The sequence below is a fragment of the Cryptomeria japonica genome, chromosome 4 (assembly GCF_030272615.1).
Source record: "Cryptomeria japonica chromosome 4, Sugi_1.0, whole genome shotgun sequence".
In the NCBI taxonomy this organism is placed as follows: Eukaryota; Viridiplantae; Streptophyta; class Pinopsida; order Cupressales; family Cupressaceae; genus Cryptomeria; species Cryptomeria japonica.
In genome coordinates this window covers 467315459-467335230 of record NC_081408.1, presented here as the reverse complement: position 1 = coordinate 467335230, position 19772 = coordinate 467315459, and positions in this window count along the sequence as shown.

The following is a 19772-nucleotide window of genomic DNA, read 5'->3' as shown; positions in this document are numbered from 1 at the left end:
ACATGGAAAAACAAGTAGCACATATGTGGTTCTAAAATTTAAAATTCCCACATACGTGCTTGGGTTTTTTCTTCCTGAGCCTAGAGAAGGTAGCGCGCATGTGCTTCTTTTAGGAAAATTAGCGCGTACATGCTACACCTAGGAAAATGAGCACGTACGCGTTAATAATCCAAATATAACCACGTATGCGGTGCCTGTTAAAAAAAAGTTTAAAAAAAAACTGGGTCTCATTTACCCATGAATAGCCCATTTTTACTTCATTTTTTTTTCATTTCCTCTCCTAAACCACAAACGAGGTGCTAGATTTGTCCTCGAAGCTATGGATCAAGGTTAGTTTTTATTTATTTATTTCTTTCTTTCCCATTTGTTCAATTTGTTTTACATTTTGAATTTAATTTCATTAATTTTGATTAGGTTTTTTCATTTTTTGTTTCAAAAACCATATTCTTCTAATCCACAACAAGAACAACCAATGCACCTCCTGAAAACCCACAAGAACAACCAAATGCACCTCCTGAAAACTCACAAGAACAGCCAAATGCACATCCTGAAAACACACAAGAACAACCCCCAATTCCTCCTTTTGATCGCACACCTGAAACACAAGAGCAATTAATTAATCAGTTAGGACAAAATACATCTAAAATCAATAGATTGATTGTTAAATTGAAAAATTCTGAACTTGAGCATCATCAATCCCTCGCCACTAGCCTAGAAACATTAGCTAGTATTGCCATAGCTATTTGCACACAAATTACCAAATGGGGAAACTTTAGGGATAGGTGTCATCAATTCTATGCCGACGGGCTATCATACAATGGAGCTAAAAACAAAAATATTACTAAAGAACAAATATGTGCCCTTTTCGTTGATCCCAAAACTGGTCAATCATTACCTCTTAATGCAAAGAGGTTTCCCATACATTGGTGTACCAATGTGTGTTGGTATTTTGATACGTTGATATGGTTTTTTCATTGATGTCAACACTTGTCAACACTTGTCAACACTTATCAGCACTTGGAGATCTTTGGTTATGTTCACCGACATGTCAGTGACATATGCATAGTCACCAATATTTGGTTCACCGGTAGGTTATATTGTTCATCGACACTTGGAATGACTTGGAGACTACCTGGTTATGTTGAAGACATTATTTGATCACTTGGTTTTGGTGATTTGGTTATTGATCTATTTGGGTTTGCATATTTGCTGTTACCGACAAATAGGTCCAGGTTATGCACCAACAAGCATATCTATTCTAGATCAACACGACACATTATGGAGATGATTTATTATTAATGTAAATGCATTGAGCCAACATGATGCATCACATATTGATTTATTTGTAATATCTTTAGTGAGCCGACCTACTGAATTGGTCTTAGGTTATGGTATAGATGTAAGATCTCATTTGTGAGATTGATATAGGATTGATATGGTAATGTAAGGAAGTGCGAATATGTGAAAATAAATAGAGATATACACATAGACATCATTTGAAGATTGAAGGAAGGTTTTGAGGAAGATAATCAGAGCTAAACTGGTACTGAATCCAACATATGAAGATGCTATTTTGAGCAGTACATTATCATTGGATTTAACCATCCAATTGTAGTCAGTGTGACTCCCATTTTGTGTTCGAGCAGTGAGCTCTAGGAAGCTAACCTTTTTGCATGTGCAAACTCCATATTGTACACACATACTATTTGCAGTAGTATCATCTGATTGTGGGTAAGGTTTCCCACTGTGGTTTTTCCCCTTATAGGGTTTCCACATACAAATATCTATGTTATGTGTTGTGGATGTTATTGTCTTTGTGTTTCATGCGTTAATCTTTGCCAGTACTGCAATTAACTGATAAAACTGTCTATCATCATTAATCATTAAGTTTTGGTTTGAATTTATTGGACAACTGATTCACCCCCCCCTCTCAGTTGTCTCTAGGACCTAACAATTGGTATTAGAGCCTAGTCCTCTTTTTGCAGAAGTTTAACAACTTGAGGAGATCTAATGTCTTCTAACTATTTCAGGAGGGACAGTCCTAAACTTGATGGAACTATGGCATATGGAAGATCGAGATGGAGACATATTTGAATTACATTGGAAAGGACATATGGGATGTTACAAAAAATGGTTATACTTTTCCTACTCAAGGTCAACCTAATCCACCAAACTTGGCTAAAGATGAGGAAAATGATTGCAAAGCAAGAGAAGCACTTTTGAGTGCATTGTCAGATCAACAAATTATGAGATTATCAGACAGATCTATTGCTAAAGCTATATGGGAAAAATTGGAAACATTGAATGAAGGAGATTCCACAGTCAAAATTACAAAACTTGAATGCTTCTGGGTCAGGTATGAAAATTTGAAAAATGGAAGAGGATGAAAGAATTTCGGCTTTTATGGAAAGAGTAAATGAAATTGTTTTGGGTATACAATGTTGTGGAGGAACCTTAAGTGAAGATGAGTTTTTTTCTAAGGTTTTAAGAGCATTGCCACCAACATATAAAATGAAAGTAACTGCTACAAATGAATTAAGAACAATGCCCAATGCATCAGTATCTAGAAACACTTTGGTTGGAAAAATTTCAGCTTTTGAACTTGAGGAATTTGGTCTTGTTGCTACTATTAAGACAGATATATCTTTCAAAGCATCATCATCATCATCTAAGAAATCTGATTAGAAAGCCTTTTATGCAAGAGAACTTGAAGAAATTAGGAAGGAGAATGAATAACTGGAAGAACTTGAAGCACTATTTGCAAGGAAAATGCCTAAAGGTTTAGTTGGAAGTAAGTATGAAGGTAAAGCACCCTCTAAATGTTTTAACTATAATAAGATTGGTCATATGGCTTCTAGGTGTCCTGATAGACATGTAAGATTAAAAGAAGAAGCTAAAAGAACATATAAGCCTAACCTTGATTATCATAGATACAAGTTTAAGAAGAGTAGAGACAAATCTTGTTATTATGCCAATGAAGGAGTTACTGATGATTCTGATGAGAATCCAGTAGATAATGGATGGGATTTTGTTTCTATACAAAAGATCAACCGACACCTACTGTTCAACCGGTAGAGCAGGCCCTGGCAGCTAAATTTGAAGATACAGATGAATGGATTATTGATTCAGGATGTTCACATCATATGACTGGTGATAAGAGTAAATTCTTAACCTTTTAGGATTACAATGGAGGTCTAGTAAGATTTGGAGATGATAAAGCTTGTATGATAAAAGGAAAAGGAACGATATCTTTTGATGGTAAGCACAATACTGATAATGTTTACTATGTTGAAGGTTTGAAGCATAATCTTTTGAGTGTTTGTCAATTAGTTTGGAAATTGCAACCGGTAACTAGACTAGAGGTAATATCTTTCATTTGAATAACAATGAAAGTTGGTTATGGCATAAGAGACTTTGTCATGTAAATTTTGAGTGCATTGTGAAAATCAGTACAACTAAGGTAGTAAGAGATTTACCTAAGATTGTTAAACCTCACAATCTGGTATTAAGGAATGTCAATTTGGAAAGAAAGTTAGAGCAACTTTCAAAAGTATTCTAGAGAAATCTAACAATGTTCTTGATTTAATTCATACTAATTTATGTGGTCTAGCAAGAACTAGAAGTTTACAAGGAGATAGGTATTTTATGCTAATCATTGATGACTATTCTAGAATGTGTTGGGTTACTTTTCTCAGGGAGAAATCAGAAGCATTTGGGAAATTCAAACTATTCAAGGTGATGGTAGAGAATGAAACCGACAAGAAAATAAAATGTTTGAGATCAGATCAAGGAGGTGAATTCACATCTAAGGAATTTAATACATACTGTAAAGTGAATGGGATGAAAAGATAGTTATCAGCACCCCAGACACCCCAACAAAATGGAGTTGTAGAAAGTAAAAACAAAACTATCTTGGTGTAGCCAGAAGTATGATATCAGAAGAAAATCTACCTCATATATATTGGAGAGAAGCAATCAATACAGTAGTTTATACATTCAACAAATTTCACATCAAAGGTGAAACTGGTAAGACCCTTCATGAACTATGGTCTGCTATTACTCCTACTCTTAAATATTTTAGAATATTTGGAAGTAAATGCTACATTAGAAGAGATGAGTATATTGGAAAATTTGATCCTAGAAGTGATGAAGGGATATTTCTTGGTTATTCATCTACGAGAAAGGCATATAGATGTTTTAACAAGAGATTGCAGAAAATTGTTGAGAGTGCAAATGTGAAGATTGATGAATAGTTTAGAGGAAATTCAAGGTACATGGACTCTGAAATGGCAATAGAGATAATCACAAATGAACCTACTATGAGTACACCGGTACAAAATATTGATCCAGTTACATAGGCATCATCTGAGGATTCAATAGTCATTGAAGAACAACAACAAGTAAAAACACCCTGGTATGTAAGATTGAACCACTCTAAAGATCAGATAATTGGAAACAAGTTTCAAGGAGTTATGACTAGAGGAAGATTGACAAATGAAGAGTTATGTCTTATTTCTCAAATTGAACCTACAACTATTAATGAGGCATGTGAAGATAAATATTGGATTAAAGCTATGGAAGATGAATTGGAACAAATTGAAAGGAATAACACTTGGTCATTAGTTCCCTGACCTAAATACAAAAATGTAATTGGAACTAAATGGGTTTTCATAAACAAACTTAATGAAGATGGCAAGGTAATCAGAAACAAAGCAAGATTAGTGTGTAAGGGACATTCACAAAAAGAAGGAATTGATTACAATGAAACCTTTGCACCGGTAGCTAGAATTGAGGCAGTCAGACTTTTATTGGCTTTTGCAGCTCACAAGAACTATAAAGTATATCAAATGGATGTTAAATGTGCATTTCTGAATGGATATCTTGAAGAATTTTATATTGAGCAACCTGATGGATTTTATTTGACAGATGACAAAGATATGGTTTGCAGGTTAAGGAATGCTTTATATGGACTAAAGCAAGCTCCTAGAGCTTGGCATGCTAGATTGGACAAATATCTTTTGAAGCTTGGTTACACTAAAGGTAATGCTGACAACAATCTATACTACAAAGTGACTAATGATGACATCTTGGTTATTGATGGTTTTGTTGATGATATAATCTTTGGAGGAGAAGATGGATTGTGTAAAGAGTTTTCTAATAAAATGCAGCAAGAATTTGAAATGTCTATGATTGGGGAGATAAAATTCTTTATAGGATTGTAGATTTTACAGACTAATAAAGGTATATTCTTATATCAATCTAAATACTTGAAGGAATTACTAAAGAAATTTGGCATAGAAAACTCTAAACCGGTAAGCACACCTATGGCTACATCTGATAAATTATTATTGAAGGATGAATCAACACTTGTTAATCTGACTAGATACAAGTCTATGATAGGAGGTTTACTGTATTTGACACAAAAAAGACCTAATATTATGAATGCAGTATGTTTTGTCTCAAGATTTCAGAGTAATCCTAAAGAAAATCATGAATCAACAGTAAAAAAGATTTTTTGGTACCTACAAGGCACTACAAATCTTAGTTTATGGTATCCTAGAGATGAAAATTTTGATTTATGTGCATACATAGATGCTAAGTAGGTAGGAGATGTGAATGAAAAAAAAAGCACCACCGGCAGAGCTTTGTTCCTTGGTAGCAGAATAATTTCTTGGTTGAGCAAGAAACATAGTTGTGTTAGGGTTCCCACAGATACTGAGAGGGGGGGGGGTGAATCAGTATCTGACCGGTAATGAAGTTTTCTTAAAACTAAATATGCAGAATATAAAGTAATAATATACGGATATGCAAGAATTAATGCAAATAACATAATCAAAAGCATACACATGAAAAGAACACCATAACACAAGATGTTTAACGAGGAAACCCAGTGTGGGAAAAACCTCGGTGGGATTTGTGACCCACAATATTCACTTACTGGCCAATAAGAGAATATTACTTACAATAGGGGCCTGCACATGCAGGAAGGCCAACTGCCTAGAGCTCACTACTCAATAAGAAGTCACACTGACTTACAATGAGGATTTACACAAATCCAATATTCTATACTTCTTTACAATAGCATCTTCAATGCCAGATTCAGTACCAGTTCTTGCTCTGTTCTTTACATATACCCTTGACCTACAATTCGCACATTAGGTCTGCCTTATAATTTATTTATTGCTTTCTATCCATATCCTACAAATGCCTACAATGATCTCTTTTATATACAAGAGTCATTTTACAATTTGCCAAGTCGGCTTACAATGATAAACAAAATATTACATATCAAAAATCCTATCGGCCTTTGTGCCGGTATACATATTTCCTTCTGTGCCGGTGTACATCTTCTATGCCAGTGCCGATGTAGATTGATTTTGTTGATGCCAGAGAACTATTTTGTTTGAGTAATGCTTTTCCGGTATAATGTCTTGCCTGTGCCATAGGATTGCAAGGTTGCCTGAGTAATGCTTTGCCGGTGCCATAGGATTGCAAGGTTGCCTGAGTAATGCTTTGCCGGTGCCATAGGATTGCAAGGTTGCCATCAATGACAAAACCTTCAATCACACACAATGTCTCATTGGAGTGTCCATATGCCAACAATCTCCCCCTTTGGCATTGATGGCAACACTCATGAGAAATTTCAAAAAGATATCCAAAAAAATGTGTAGACCAAAAAATGTTACCAAAAATGTGAGAGCTCCCCCTAAGCATGTGATCCCTGTGTTTTGAATTTTCTCATCTACTACTCCCCCTTTGGCATCAATGACAAAGGTTAGTATATTTTGTAGTTTTACCAATTCATAACCTCAATCTTGTAGTTGGGTAGTTATTATCTGAAGAATATCTCCCAAAATTAAGTTTATGCCATCCATAAACTTCTTGCTCTCCTTTATTGCTATCTCAGTCCTGTATATTGTACCGGTGAGATGCTGCAAGTGCTTTGCCGGTGTTTTGCTACCCTGTGTTAGTGCCTCTGAGATTTCCTTATGCAGAGATGCTAAATAGTCCAATCTTGGACTTAGTTTAGATCTCAAAAAATTTGCCTTGTTTATTATTTTCTCTTTTTCTCTTTCTAATTTGAGCAATTCTTCCTCAAAATTTGTTATCTTTTCCTCAAAAACTGATAATGTATCGGGTGATTTGAACAAAATTATCAGCAAGTTTATTGATCTCTTCCTGTACCTTGCTCATCTTTTTGTCTACATCCGTGGTCAAAAAGTTTATCTTACAGGTATCTTTGTACAGAGTTTTGTACTCTTTCAACAAATTGCACAGTTCCGGTAGAAGTGTGTCAAATTCCCTGTTACACTTCTTTATTCCTTCCTCAAAGAATTTCTGTTTCTCTTTTTCTACACTTTCCTTTATAGTTTCTACCTTTGTTTGCTCAAAATTTCTAGAAATATATTTACAAAGTGTATCCAACTGGCCTAAAGAATCTTTGTTGGCTATATTACAATTGGGAGCTATTGATTTCAAAACTGGAATTGAATCATCTATTGCTTTATAGGCTTGTGAGCTATAATCAGTTATTTTCTTGATAGATTCAAGCAATACCTCTGTTACATTTGATGGTGACCCAATAAACTGAGTGCCGGTGGAAGTGACCATGCTGGTATTGACCTCTGGTAGGTCTGTTTGTGTCCATCTCTTTAAGCACAGTTTTTCCTGCATCATTTCTTACCGGTGGCATCTGTTCTGGAGCCTTTAGCTCTGTTGGTTGCTCTGTTTGTGTTCCAGATTCCATCTTTTTCTCTAAATCTACTGCCGGTTGCTCTTTGTTTCATGTTGCTGGTTGCTCTTTGTTTTTAGATTTATCTATGGTATCCTTATCTACCACTATGTTGACTTTTTGAGTATCAACATTCATAGTATATAGGACTTCAGGATTAGGATTATTATCCTTTGTGTCCATGCTCTCAGTTGCTGGTTGATCTTCTGTAGTTGTTGTTTTTACTGGTGGAGTATTTAAAGGAGGTGGGGGTAAGTTGTCTCTAATCTTGATACTTGGTGGTCCACCAACTTTACCTTTCCCTTTGTCCTTTTGATATAACAGAATGGGCTTGGGATTCCTATATTCTTCTTGTTTTTCTTTTTTAACCAAGAATGTATCCCAACCATCTTCTGTTTCATTTGAAACTTTAGTAACTCTACCTGCCATTAGTGATATTTGTCGGTGTGCAGTGGAAAAAACTGTCCGGTTGGCCTGAGCTATCAAATCATCAATTTCCTTAGGTGAGTTGACCGAGTATACTGCAAGTAATTTTTCTATTTTAATTTTCTTATCCAACTCAACTATTCCTTGCCTTCTGGCCTCAAGTCTTTTATATAATTCATCAGGAATTTCATTTAGGACTTGCATCAAAAACTTTTTATACATGTCCATGTGTAATATAACACTTTCCTCGACTTGTCCTTTCTCATCATCTGATAGGGTGTCATAGATTTTCCCTATGTTTTTCAATTTACCTTCCTGTGTGATCTCATTCAGTAATATGTCAAAAGGGGCCAAGTCAGTATTTGTCTTCTTCTTCTTTTTGGGGGTCAGCTTTTTCTTAGGTGTGGCTTTCTTGACTGGAGACCTCACAGCTTCTTGCTTCTGTCTTATCCTTCTAGGTGAAGGAGTGGATACTGGTGAGGGGTCTCTTTTCCTAACAACTCTTTTGAAAGTTGCTGGCATATCTCCTTCTGAGGAGGTATCTACCGGTGATAGATGAGTTTCAGGCTGTTGGGCTACCAACTCTTCTTCTATTATGCCGGTTTTCTTTAATACATCATCTTTTATGGCTTTTGCTTGCCTGGTTCCTTTCCTCATAGATGCCTCAACTTTCTTTACTCTCTTTTTAGATTGAATTTGACTTTTGATGGTCTCAGAACTACCAAATACTTCTTCCTTTGGTTCATTGGGGGCTTCCAGAAGTGCTTTGGCATAAGTTTCCACTATGTGGTCATTTGTTTCATACCCCATCTCTGTAACCCAGATTGTTCTTGGGATGACTGCTTCCATCCAGATCTCATCCTTTTTGATTAGAAAGCATATATCATCCTTGTATTTGTTGACAATTTCTTGTGATAGTTTGATTCTTTTATTCATTCTGACCTTTAGTGCTTGAAAATACTCATTGATATTCTTTTCTCTGTTTTCACCCATGTTGTTGAATAAGTCAGACAATTGTTTTCCTACCGGTATGTCGAATCCAAAATCCTTATAGCCTATACCGGGAGCCTGTTTGGTTATATGTAACATTAAGAATACAAGAAAATTTCCAAATCTAAAGATTCCTTTCTTATCCTTCTTGATTTTTTCCAAATTGTCAATTAACTCATCTTTTAACCATTCACAGATATCAATTTTTACATTATCCTTAACCATGTCATAAGCACTTTTTATGCATAAACTGGAAATAGAGTTAAGCCTAATTGCATGAGTTGCTTTGTAACCTAGAATCATGCTAATGAATCTCACATTTGTATCGGTCACATCATTAACCCTCAATGATCTTTTGTCAGATGTTGCACTAGTTAATTTCATTACTAGGTCATTGGAGACCTTCTTGGTTTTGTCGGGTCTGGTACCGGTGGAAGGTAACCCTGTTACTGCTTTCACAACTACCTTTGTAATTTTATGCACTGAGTCAAGCCAAAAGAATGAGCCATGTACCCTACTAAGAACTATCCTAACCACTTCCTTGGGAAATTCAGGAATGCAGAGGATTTCAGTGAATCCTAGGGTTTCAACAATTTTATGTTCAGGTTTCACATTTTCGGCATTGTCACATATAACAGATTTATACATGTTTTTGATTTCTTCATCACCTAATTCCTCTATGTTGCAATGAATATACATTCTAGGGTCTTCTGCATAAACAACACCCTTTGGAATTTGGGAAAAAGCACCCGTGTTGTCATCTTTCTTAGCTACCTCGGGAACTAGCTGAAACATAGGCCTAGGTCATTTTATAACCTTGACTACTATAGGGTTTGCTTTGAATTCAGGTGCAGAGGAGGATGCCATGATGATAAATACCTTTTTCTGCCTTTGGATGGATTGATTGCTGAAGTGCTTTGCCTCTTTGCTCAGAATGCCTTAGCTCGAAAATATTTGCACTCTCTGAAAGTTTGAATTCATGGTGAAATGAAATGAAGCCAAAAACCTTATTTTATAGTCTTTTCTGCTACCTACCACATTAATTATTTGCCGGCAATGTATTAACTCAACTTTATTTGCCGGTAGTGAAGGATTTTCAACTTCTTTTCTCTAACCGAGGGAATAATAGCACATGTGTCATTAAATTGCCAAACCCTCAAGATAATTTTCTTCAATTTGATGAAGAACATCCTGCTGGTGGAGCATTGCTCTATCCTGCCGGTGGAGCATCATATTGTCCTGCCGGTGAAGCATTTATTGGTTCTACTAGTGGAGGAGTAACCCCAATATTTAGGTCACCTTTTCTAATCCATTGCTTTGAAAATTCTTGCTTAACCTCTTCAACCTTTTCTTTACCTTTCAAGCTAGTACTTTTGTTATCTACCGATGTACCTTTACTTCTATAGAATTTGACAATATGACCAATCTTGTTACATGCATAACAAGTTACATTATTTTTCTGAATAGCTTTCCCATAACCTATGCCGGTTTGTGTTCTACATTTATTTGATAAATGACCAAATCTTCCACAAACATAACATCTTACATTCATTCTACAATTTTCAGAGTTATGACCAATTTTGTTGCATTTGGTGCATTGACCGGTGGGAGGATTGATGTTCTGATAATTCCTAGATCTACATTCATTTGCCCTATGACCATATTTATTACAGTTAAATCATTTTCCATTGAATTTGTAAGTATTAGAGGGTCTTACGGGTTTGCTTTGATCTTGGGTATTTGCAGTACCAGAGCTTTCTCCAACTTCAAATCCAACTCTAGAAGTGTCACCTTTGGGTTTTTGATTCTTCAATAAGGTACCAAGTTCTTCTGAGCTTTTCTTGAATTTTTCTTTGTGTTGATTTGCAGTTTCCAATTCCCTTTCCAAGATCTCTTTTTGTCTCATTAGTTCATTCGAGTCATTTTGAGTATGCATCAGATCTGTCTTCAACATGTCATTTTCATAGCTAAGTCTTGTGTTCTCATTTGCTGCATCACTTAGTCTTTTGGTCAATTCTTCTTCATTCTTCTTTCTATCTTCAATCTCTTTGCAGAATCTCATAGTCATATCCTGCATTTCATTTTTTGTTGTCATGATCTCTTGTTTCAATTTGCTTATCATATCATTTAGTGATTCCTTTTCATCATTTTCATTTTACAATTTTTCACAAAGTTCTCTTCTCTTATTTCTTGTAACAGTAAAATTTTCTTGAAGTGCCTGAATAATGTCCTGAGTTGCTTTTAAATCATCTTCTAATTTGATATTGTTCAACTTCTCTACATCATAGTCAGTAAGAGCTCCTTCAAGTTGCTTCATCAGATTTTCCATCTTTACCGGTGTCAAGATCTTCCTCAAGCTGTTAGGCTTCTGAAAATAGAGGACCAAGCTCTGATACCAATTGTTAGGGTTCCCACAGATACTGAGAGGGGGGGGTGAATTAGTATCTGATCGGTAATGAAGTTTTCTTAAAACTGAATATGTAGAATATAAAGTAACAGTATACCGGTATGCAAGAATTAATGCAAATAACAGAATCAAAAGCATCCACATGAAAAGAACACCATAACACAAGATGTTTAATGAGGAAACCCAATGTGGGAAAAACCTTAGTGGGATTTGTGACCCACAATATTCACTTATTGGCCAATAAGAGAATATTACTTACAATAGGGGCCTGCACATGTAGGAAGGCTAACTGCCTAGAGCTCACTGCTTAATAAGAAGTCACACTTGTAGGTCCCGGGGACAACTGAGAGGGGGGGGGTGAATCAGTTGTCTAATAAATTCAAACCAAAATCTTATTAACCAACTTAATGCTTAATACTGGTAAGACAGTTAAATGTGCCGGTAAACAATGTTAACAGGAAATGTTGTACCGGTAAGAATTAATGCATGAAACATAAGCACAAAGTCAACCACAACACATGACACAAATATTTGTACGTGGAAACCCTATAAGGGGAAAAACCATGGTGGGAAACCTTACCCACAGTCAGATGATACTACTGTAGATAGTAAGTGTACAAAGAGGGGTCTGCACATGCAGAAAGGCCAACAACCTAGAGCTCACTACTCAAACACAAATGGGAGTCACACTGACTACAATTGGATGGTTAAATCCAATGAGAATGTACTGCACAAAATAACATCTTCATATGCTGGATTCAGTACCGGTGTAATGCTGATATGCTTCTACAAAAACCCTCCTTCAATCTTCAGATGATGTCTGCGTGTATAGCTCTGCTTAATCTCACATATACCTTCACACAATCCTTTTTCGCATTCCACATTTGATCTTACAAATAAGATCTTACATTTATACCATACCCTAAGACCAATTTTAGTAGGTCAGCTCTACAAGATATTACAATAAAACATTTTACAAATAATACAATATCCGATGCAATAACCGATTGAACATGTCGGCTTAATGCTTTTATAACAATAATAAATCATCTCCATAGCGTGCCATGCTGATCTGGAAAAGATAAACATGCCGGTGTAACCCTAGATAACCTAGACCTATTTGCCGGTAAAAGCAAATATGCAAATAAGAATATACCAATGATATTACTTCAAGGAAAAGTGTCCACATGATGTCTTCGACATTACCAAGTGTCTTCCATGTCATTGCAGGTACCAGTGAACATTATATCCTGCTGGTTAACCATATATCGGTGACTGTTTGAACAGTTTACTGATTGCCGATGAATGTTGCTGGATCTCCAAAGTAGGTGTATTTAGCAGGTGTTGACATCAATGACAAAACCATACCAAAATACCAAAAATCTCCCCCTTTGGCATTGATGGCAACACAAGATGGAAAAACCATCAAAGTGCCAAAATAGAAATGCCAAGTACAAAAACCAATTCTCCCCCTGGGAGTAATATGTGTTTATACAAAGATTTATTTACAATACCAATCTCTCCTAAAAAAGATAATGCATTTTTCCATATATTTTTCCTTAATGTTTTTCCATATATCTCTCCCCTTTTGACATCAAATACCAAAGTCACAAAAAGGTCAAGTTCATACAAAATACCAACTAGTTCAATATACCAACTACTCCCCCTGAGAAGTAGCTTCCTCATCAAATACTGGAATAAAAGATTTGTCCATTTAATTCTACCGGTTGATGACAATCATCAACTGTCTAAGTCTCTACCGGTGGAGGTAAGACTCTGAGCTGATCTCTGAGATACTCAAAAGTTTCCTTAGGCAAAGGTTTTGTAAAAATATCTGCAAGCTGTTCTTTAGTATTCACATAAACTAGTTTTATTTCCTTTTCTTCAACTTTTTCCCTTAGAAAATTCAGTTTGATAGAAACATGTTTTGTTTTAGAATGTAATACTAGATTCTTAGATATATCAATTGCTGCAGTGTTATCACAATATATAGTAATAGGTTCCTTGCATTTTACCTTTATGTCTTTCAACATTTGCTTAAGCCAAAGTACCTGTGTACAGTTTGTTGCTGCTGCAACATATTCTGATTCTGCTGTTGATAAAGATGTACAACTCTGTTTCTTACTTAACCAAGAAACTAATCTCTTTCCAAGAAAGAATGCTCCTCCAGTGGTGCTCTTTCTATCATCCACATCTCCTACCCAATTTGCATCTATGTATGCATATAGATCAAAATTTTCATCTTTAGGATACCATAATCCAAGATTTGTTGTGCCTTGTAAGTATCGAAAAATCCTTTTTACTGCTGATTCATGATTTTCCTTGGGATTACTCTAAAATCTAGAAACTATACATACTGCATTCATAATATCAGGTCTGGTTTGTGTCAAATACAGTAAACCTCCTATCATAGATTTGTATCTAGTTGGATCAACAGGTGTAGATTCATCCCTTTGAGATAATTTGTCATTTGTATTCATAGGTGTGCTTACCGGTTTAGAGTTCTCCATCCCAAATTTATTTAGTAGTTCTTTCAAGTACTTAGATTGACTCAAAAATATGCCTTTATCAGTCTATAAAATCTGCAATCCTTAAAAGAATTTTATTTCTCCAATCATAGAAATTTCAAATTCATGCTGCATTTTAAGAGAAAATTCTTTGCATAATCCATCTTCTCCTCCAAAGATTATATCATCAACAAATACTTCCATAATCAAAATGTCATCATTAGTTACTTTGTAATATAAATTGCTATCTGCATTTCCTTTAGTAAAACCAATTTTTAAAAGATACTTATCCAATCTTGCATACCAGGCTCTTGGAGCTTGTTTTAGTCCATACAGAGCTTTTCTTAATTTTCAAACCATATCATTGTTATCTGTCAAAGAAAATCCATCAGGTTGTTCAATATAGACTTCCTCTTCAAGATCTCCATTCAAAAATGCACATTTAATATCCATTTGATAAACTTTGTAATCCTTGTGAGCTGCAAAGGCCAAGAATAATATAACTGCCTCAATTCTGGCTACCGGTGCAAAGGTTTCATTGTAATCAACTCCTTCTTTCTGAGAATATCCCTTACACACTAGTCTTGCTTTATTCCTGACAACCTTACCATCTTCATTGAGTTTGTTTCTAAATACCCATTTGGTTCCAATTACATTTTTATTTTCAGGCCGGGGAACTAATGTCCAAGTATTATTTTTCTCAATTTGTCCTAATTCTTCTTCCATAGCTTTAATCCAAAATTTATCTTCACATGCCTCATTGATAGATAATGGTTCAATTTGAGAAATAAGACATACTTCTTCATTTGCCAATCTTCCTCTTGTCATGACTCCTTTAAATTTGCTTCCAATTATCTGATCTTCAGAATGATTCAGTCTTACATACCGGGGTGTCTTAGTCTATTGTTGTTCATTTGTCATAATTTCTATTACCGGTTCAGAGTCTATATACCTTGAAGTTCCTCTGAATTGTTCATCAATCTTTACATTTGTACTCTCAACAATTTTCTGTAATCTTTTATTAAAGCATCTATAAGCTTTACTCTTAGATGAATAACCAATAAATATTCCTTCATCACTTCTAGGATCAAACTTGCCAATATACTCATCTCTTCTAATATAACATTTACTTCCAAAAATTCTAAAATACTTAAGAGTAGGAGTATTACCAAACCATAGTTCATGAGGGGTCTTACTGGTTTCACCTTTGATGTGAACTTTGTTGAATGTATAGACAACAGTGCTTACTGCCTCTCTCCAGTACACATGTGGTAGATTTGCTTCTGATAACATACTTCTTGCTGCATCCAAAATAGTTCTATTTTTCCTTTCAACAACTCCATTCTGTTGTGGTGTCCGAGGTGTTGATAACTGTCTTTTGATTCCATTTACTTCACAGAATGTATTAAAATCTCTAGATGTGAATTCTCCTCCTTGATATGATCTTAAACATTTAATTTTCTTACCGGTTTCATTTTCAACCATTGCTTTGAATAGTTTGAACTTCCCAAGTGCTTCTGATTTTTCCCTGAGAAAAGTAACCCAACACATTCTAGAATAATCATCAATAATTAGCATGAAATATCTATCACCTTGTAAGCTTTCAGTTCTAGTCAGACCACATAAATCAGTGTGAATTAAATCAAGAGCATTATTGGATTTTTCTAGAATACTTTTGAAACTAGTTCTAACTTGTTTTCCAAATTGACATTCCTTGCAAATTGTATTATGAGGTTTCATAATTTTAGGTAGATCTCTAACTGCCTTAGAAGTACTGATTTTTACCATGCAATCAAAATTTACATGACATAGTCTTTTATGCCATAGCCAACTTTCATCTATATGTGCAATTAAGCATGCCTTTTCACTGTTATTCAAATGAAAGATATTACCTCTAGTCTGATTGCCGGTTGCAATTTCCAAACCAGTTCTATTCATGATTTTGTATTTTCCATTTTTAAATTGTAAGTGAAAACCTTTTTGAATTAATTGACCAACACTTAAAAGATTATGTTTTAATCCTTCAACATAGTAAACATTGTCAGTGTTATGTTTACCATCAAGAGATATTGAACCCTTACCTTTGATTGAACAGGCTCTGTCATCTTCGAATCTTACTAAACCTCCATTGTATTCTTGAAAGTTCAAGAATTTGCCTTTGTCTCCAGTCATGTGATGTGAGCATCCTGAGTCAATAATCCATTCATCCTTTGATTCAACTTTAGCTGCTAGGGCTTGTTCTACCAGTTGAGCAATAGGTACCGGTTGATCTTCTGTTATAGCAACAAAGACCCATCCATTGTCTGCTGGATCCTCATTAGAATCATCAGTCACACCTTCATCAGCAATGTAACAAGATTTATCTTTGTTTTTCTTAAATCTGTATTTAGGTTTGTATGTCCTTCTAGCTTCTTCTCTTAGTCTAGCATGTCTATCAGGGCATCTTGAAGCCATATGACCAATCTTATTGCAGTTGAAACATTTAAAGGGTGCTTTACCTTCATACTTACTTCCAATTGGACCTTTTGGCATTTTTCTTGCAAATAGTGCTTCAAGTTCTTCAAGATCTTCATTCTCCTTCCTGGTTTCTTCAAGTTCTCTTGCATAAAAGGCTCTCTAGTCTGATTTGTCAAAAGATGGAGCAGATGATGTTGATGCTTTGAAGGCCAAATCATTTTTTATAGTAGCAACAGGACCAAATTCCTCAATTTCAAAAGCTGAAAGTTTTCCAATCAATGTATCCCTAGTTACTGATGTATTAGGCATTATTTTCAACTCATTAATAGCAGTAACCTTCATTTTATATGCCAGTGGCAAACCTCTTAAGATTTTTGAAACAATCTCATCTTCACTCAAGGTTCCTCCACAACATTTGATACCTAAAATAATTTCATTTACTCTTTCCATAAAAGCAAAAATTCTTTCATCTTCTTCCATTTTCAAATGTTCATACTTGACTCGGAAGCTTTCAAGTTTTGCAATTTTGACTATGGAATCCCCTTCATTCAATGTTTCCAAATGATCCCAAATAGCTTTTATAGTAGATCTATCTGATAATCCCATGATTTGTTGATGTGATAATGTGCTCAAAAGTGCTTCTCTTGCTTTGCAATCATTTTCTTCATCTTTAGCTAAAGTAATAGGAGCAGGCTGACTAGCTATAGCAGCAGTATAACCATTCTTAGTAACTTTCTAGATGTCTTTACCAATGCAATTCGGATGTGTCTCCATTCTGATTTTCCATATTCCATAGTTGGTTCCATCAAGTTTAGGACTATCCTTTCTGAAATAATTAGTAGACATTGGATCTCCTCAAGTTGTTAAACTTTTGCAAAAAAAAGAGGACTAGGCTCTGATACCAATTGTAGGTCCCGGGGACAATTGAGAGAACACATGACACAAATATTTGTATGTGGAAACCTTGTAAGGGGAGAAACCACGGTGGGAAACCTTACCCACAATCAGATGATACTACTGCAGATAGTAAGTGTACAAAGAGGGGTCTGCACATGCAGAAAGGCCAACAGCCTAGAGCTCACTGCTCAAACACAAATGGGAGTCACACTGACTACAGTTGGATGGTTAAATCCAATGAGAATGTACTGCACAAAATAGCATCTTCATATGCTGGATTCAGTACTGGCGTAATGCTGATATGCTTCTACAAAAACCCTCCTTCAATCTTCAGATGATGTCTGTGTGTATAGCTCTGCTTAATCTCGCATATACCTTCACACAGTCCTTTTTTGCATTCCACATTTGATCTTACAAATAAGATTTTACATTTATAACATACCCTAAGACCAATTTTAGTAGGTCGACTCTACAAGATATTACAATAAAACATATTACAAATAATACAATATCCGATGCAATAACTTATTGAACATGTCGGCTTAATGCTTTTATAACAATAATAAATCATCTCCATAGCGTGCCATGCTGATCTAGAAAAGATAAACCTGCCGGTGTAACCCTAGATAACCTGGACCTATTTGCCAGTAAAAGCAAATATGAAAATAAGAATATACCAATGATATTACTTCAAGGAAAAGTGTCCACATGATGTCTTCGACATTACCAAGTGTCTTCCATGTCATTGCAGGTACCGGTGAACATTATATCCTGCCGGTTAACCATCTATCGGCGATTGTTTGAATAGTTTACTGATTGTCGGTGAATGTTGCTGGATCTCCAAAGTAGGTGTATTTAGCAGGTGTTGACATCAATGACAAAACCATACCAAAATACCAACAACACTGACTTGCAATGAGGATTTACACTAATCCAATATTCTGTACTACTCTACAATAGCATCTTCAATGCCAGATTCAGTACTAGTTCTTGCTCTATTCTTTACATATACCCTTAACCTACAATTCACACATTAGGTCTGCCTTATAATTTATTTATTGCTTTCTATCCATATCCTACAAATGCATACAATGATCTCTTTTATATACAAGAGTCATTTTACAATTTGCCAAGTCGGCTTACAATGATAAACAAAATATTACATATCAAAAATCCTGTCAGCCTCTGTGCAGGTATACATATTTCCTTCTATGTCGGTGTACATCTTTTGTGCCGGTGCCCATGTAGATTGATTTTCTTGATGCCAGAGCACTGTTTTGTTTGAGTAATGCTTTGCTGATATAATGTCTTGCCGGTGCCATAGGATTGCAAGGTTGCCTAAGTAATGCTTTGCCGGTGCCATAGGATTGTAAGGTTCCCTGAGTAATGCTTTGCCGGTGCCATAGGATTGCAAGGTTGCCATCAATGAAAAAACCTTCAATCACACATAATGTCTCATTGGAGTGTCCATATGCCAACAAGTTGTACATCACTATCAACAGCATAATCAGAATATGTTACAACAACAACTAATTGTACACAAATATTATGAATTAAACAAATGTTGAAGGACATAAAGGTAAAATGTAAGGAACCTATAATCATTTACTGTGATAACATGCCAACAATTGATATATCAAAGAACCCAATATTTCACACAAAGACTAAACATGTTTCTATCAAATTCAATTTTCTGAAAGAAAATGTTGAAGCAAAAGAAGTGAAATTGGTTTATGTGAATACTAAAGAGTAGATTGCAGATATTTTTACTAAGCCTTTGCCTAAGGAGACTTTTGAAGATCTCAGAGAGAAGCTTGGAGTTCTACCCCCACCGGTAGAGACTTAGACAATTGATGTTTGTCATCAACTGGCATAATTAACAGAAGAAATCTTTGATTCTGGCTTTGATGAGGAGAGCTACTTCTCAGGGGGAGTAGTTGGTATTTTGTGATGAGTTGGTATTTTGTATTTGGTTTTGTGTTACTTTGGCATTTGATGTCAAAGGGGGAGAGATATTATGGAAAAATACATTATCTTTTGGGAGAGATTATTCCTAGGGGAGAGATATTATGTATTTTGATTTATGGTTAATGATCTCTTTTGGAGATTGTTGGTTTTTTGTTTTGGCATTTTGATGGTTTTTCCATCTTGTGTTGCCATCAATGCCAAAGGGGGAGATTGTTGGTATTTTGATATGTTGATATGGTTTTTTCATTGATTTCAACACTTGTCAACACTTATCAGCACTTGGAGATCTTTGGTTATGTTCACCGGCATGTCAGTGACTTATGCACAGTCACCGGTATTTGGTTCACTGACAGGTTTTATTGTTCACTGACACTTGGAATGACTTGGA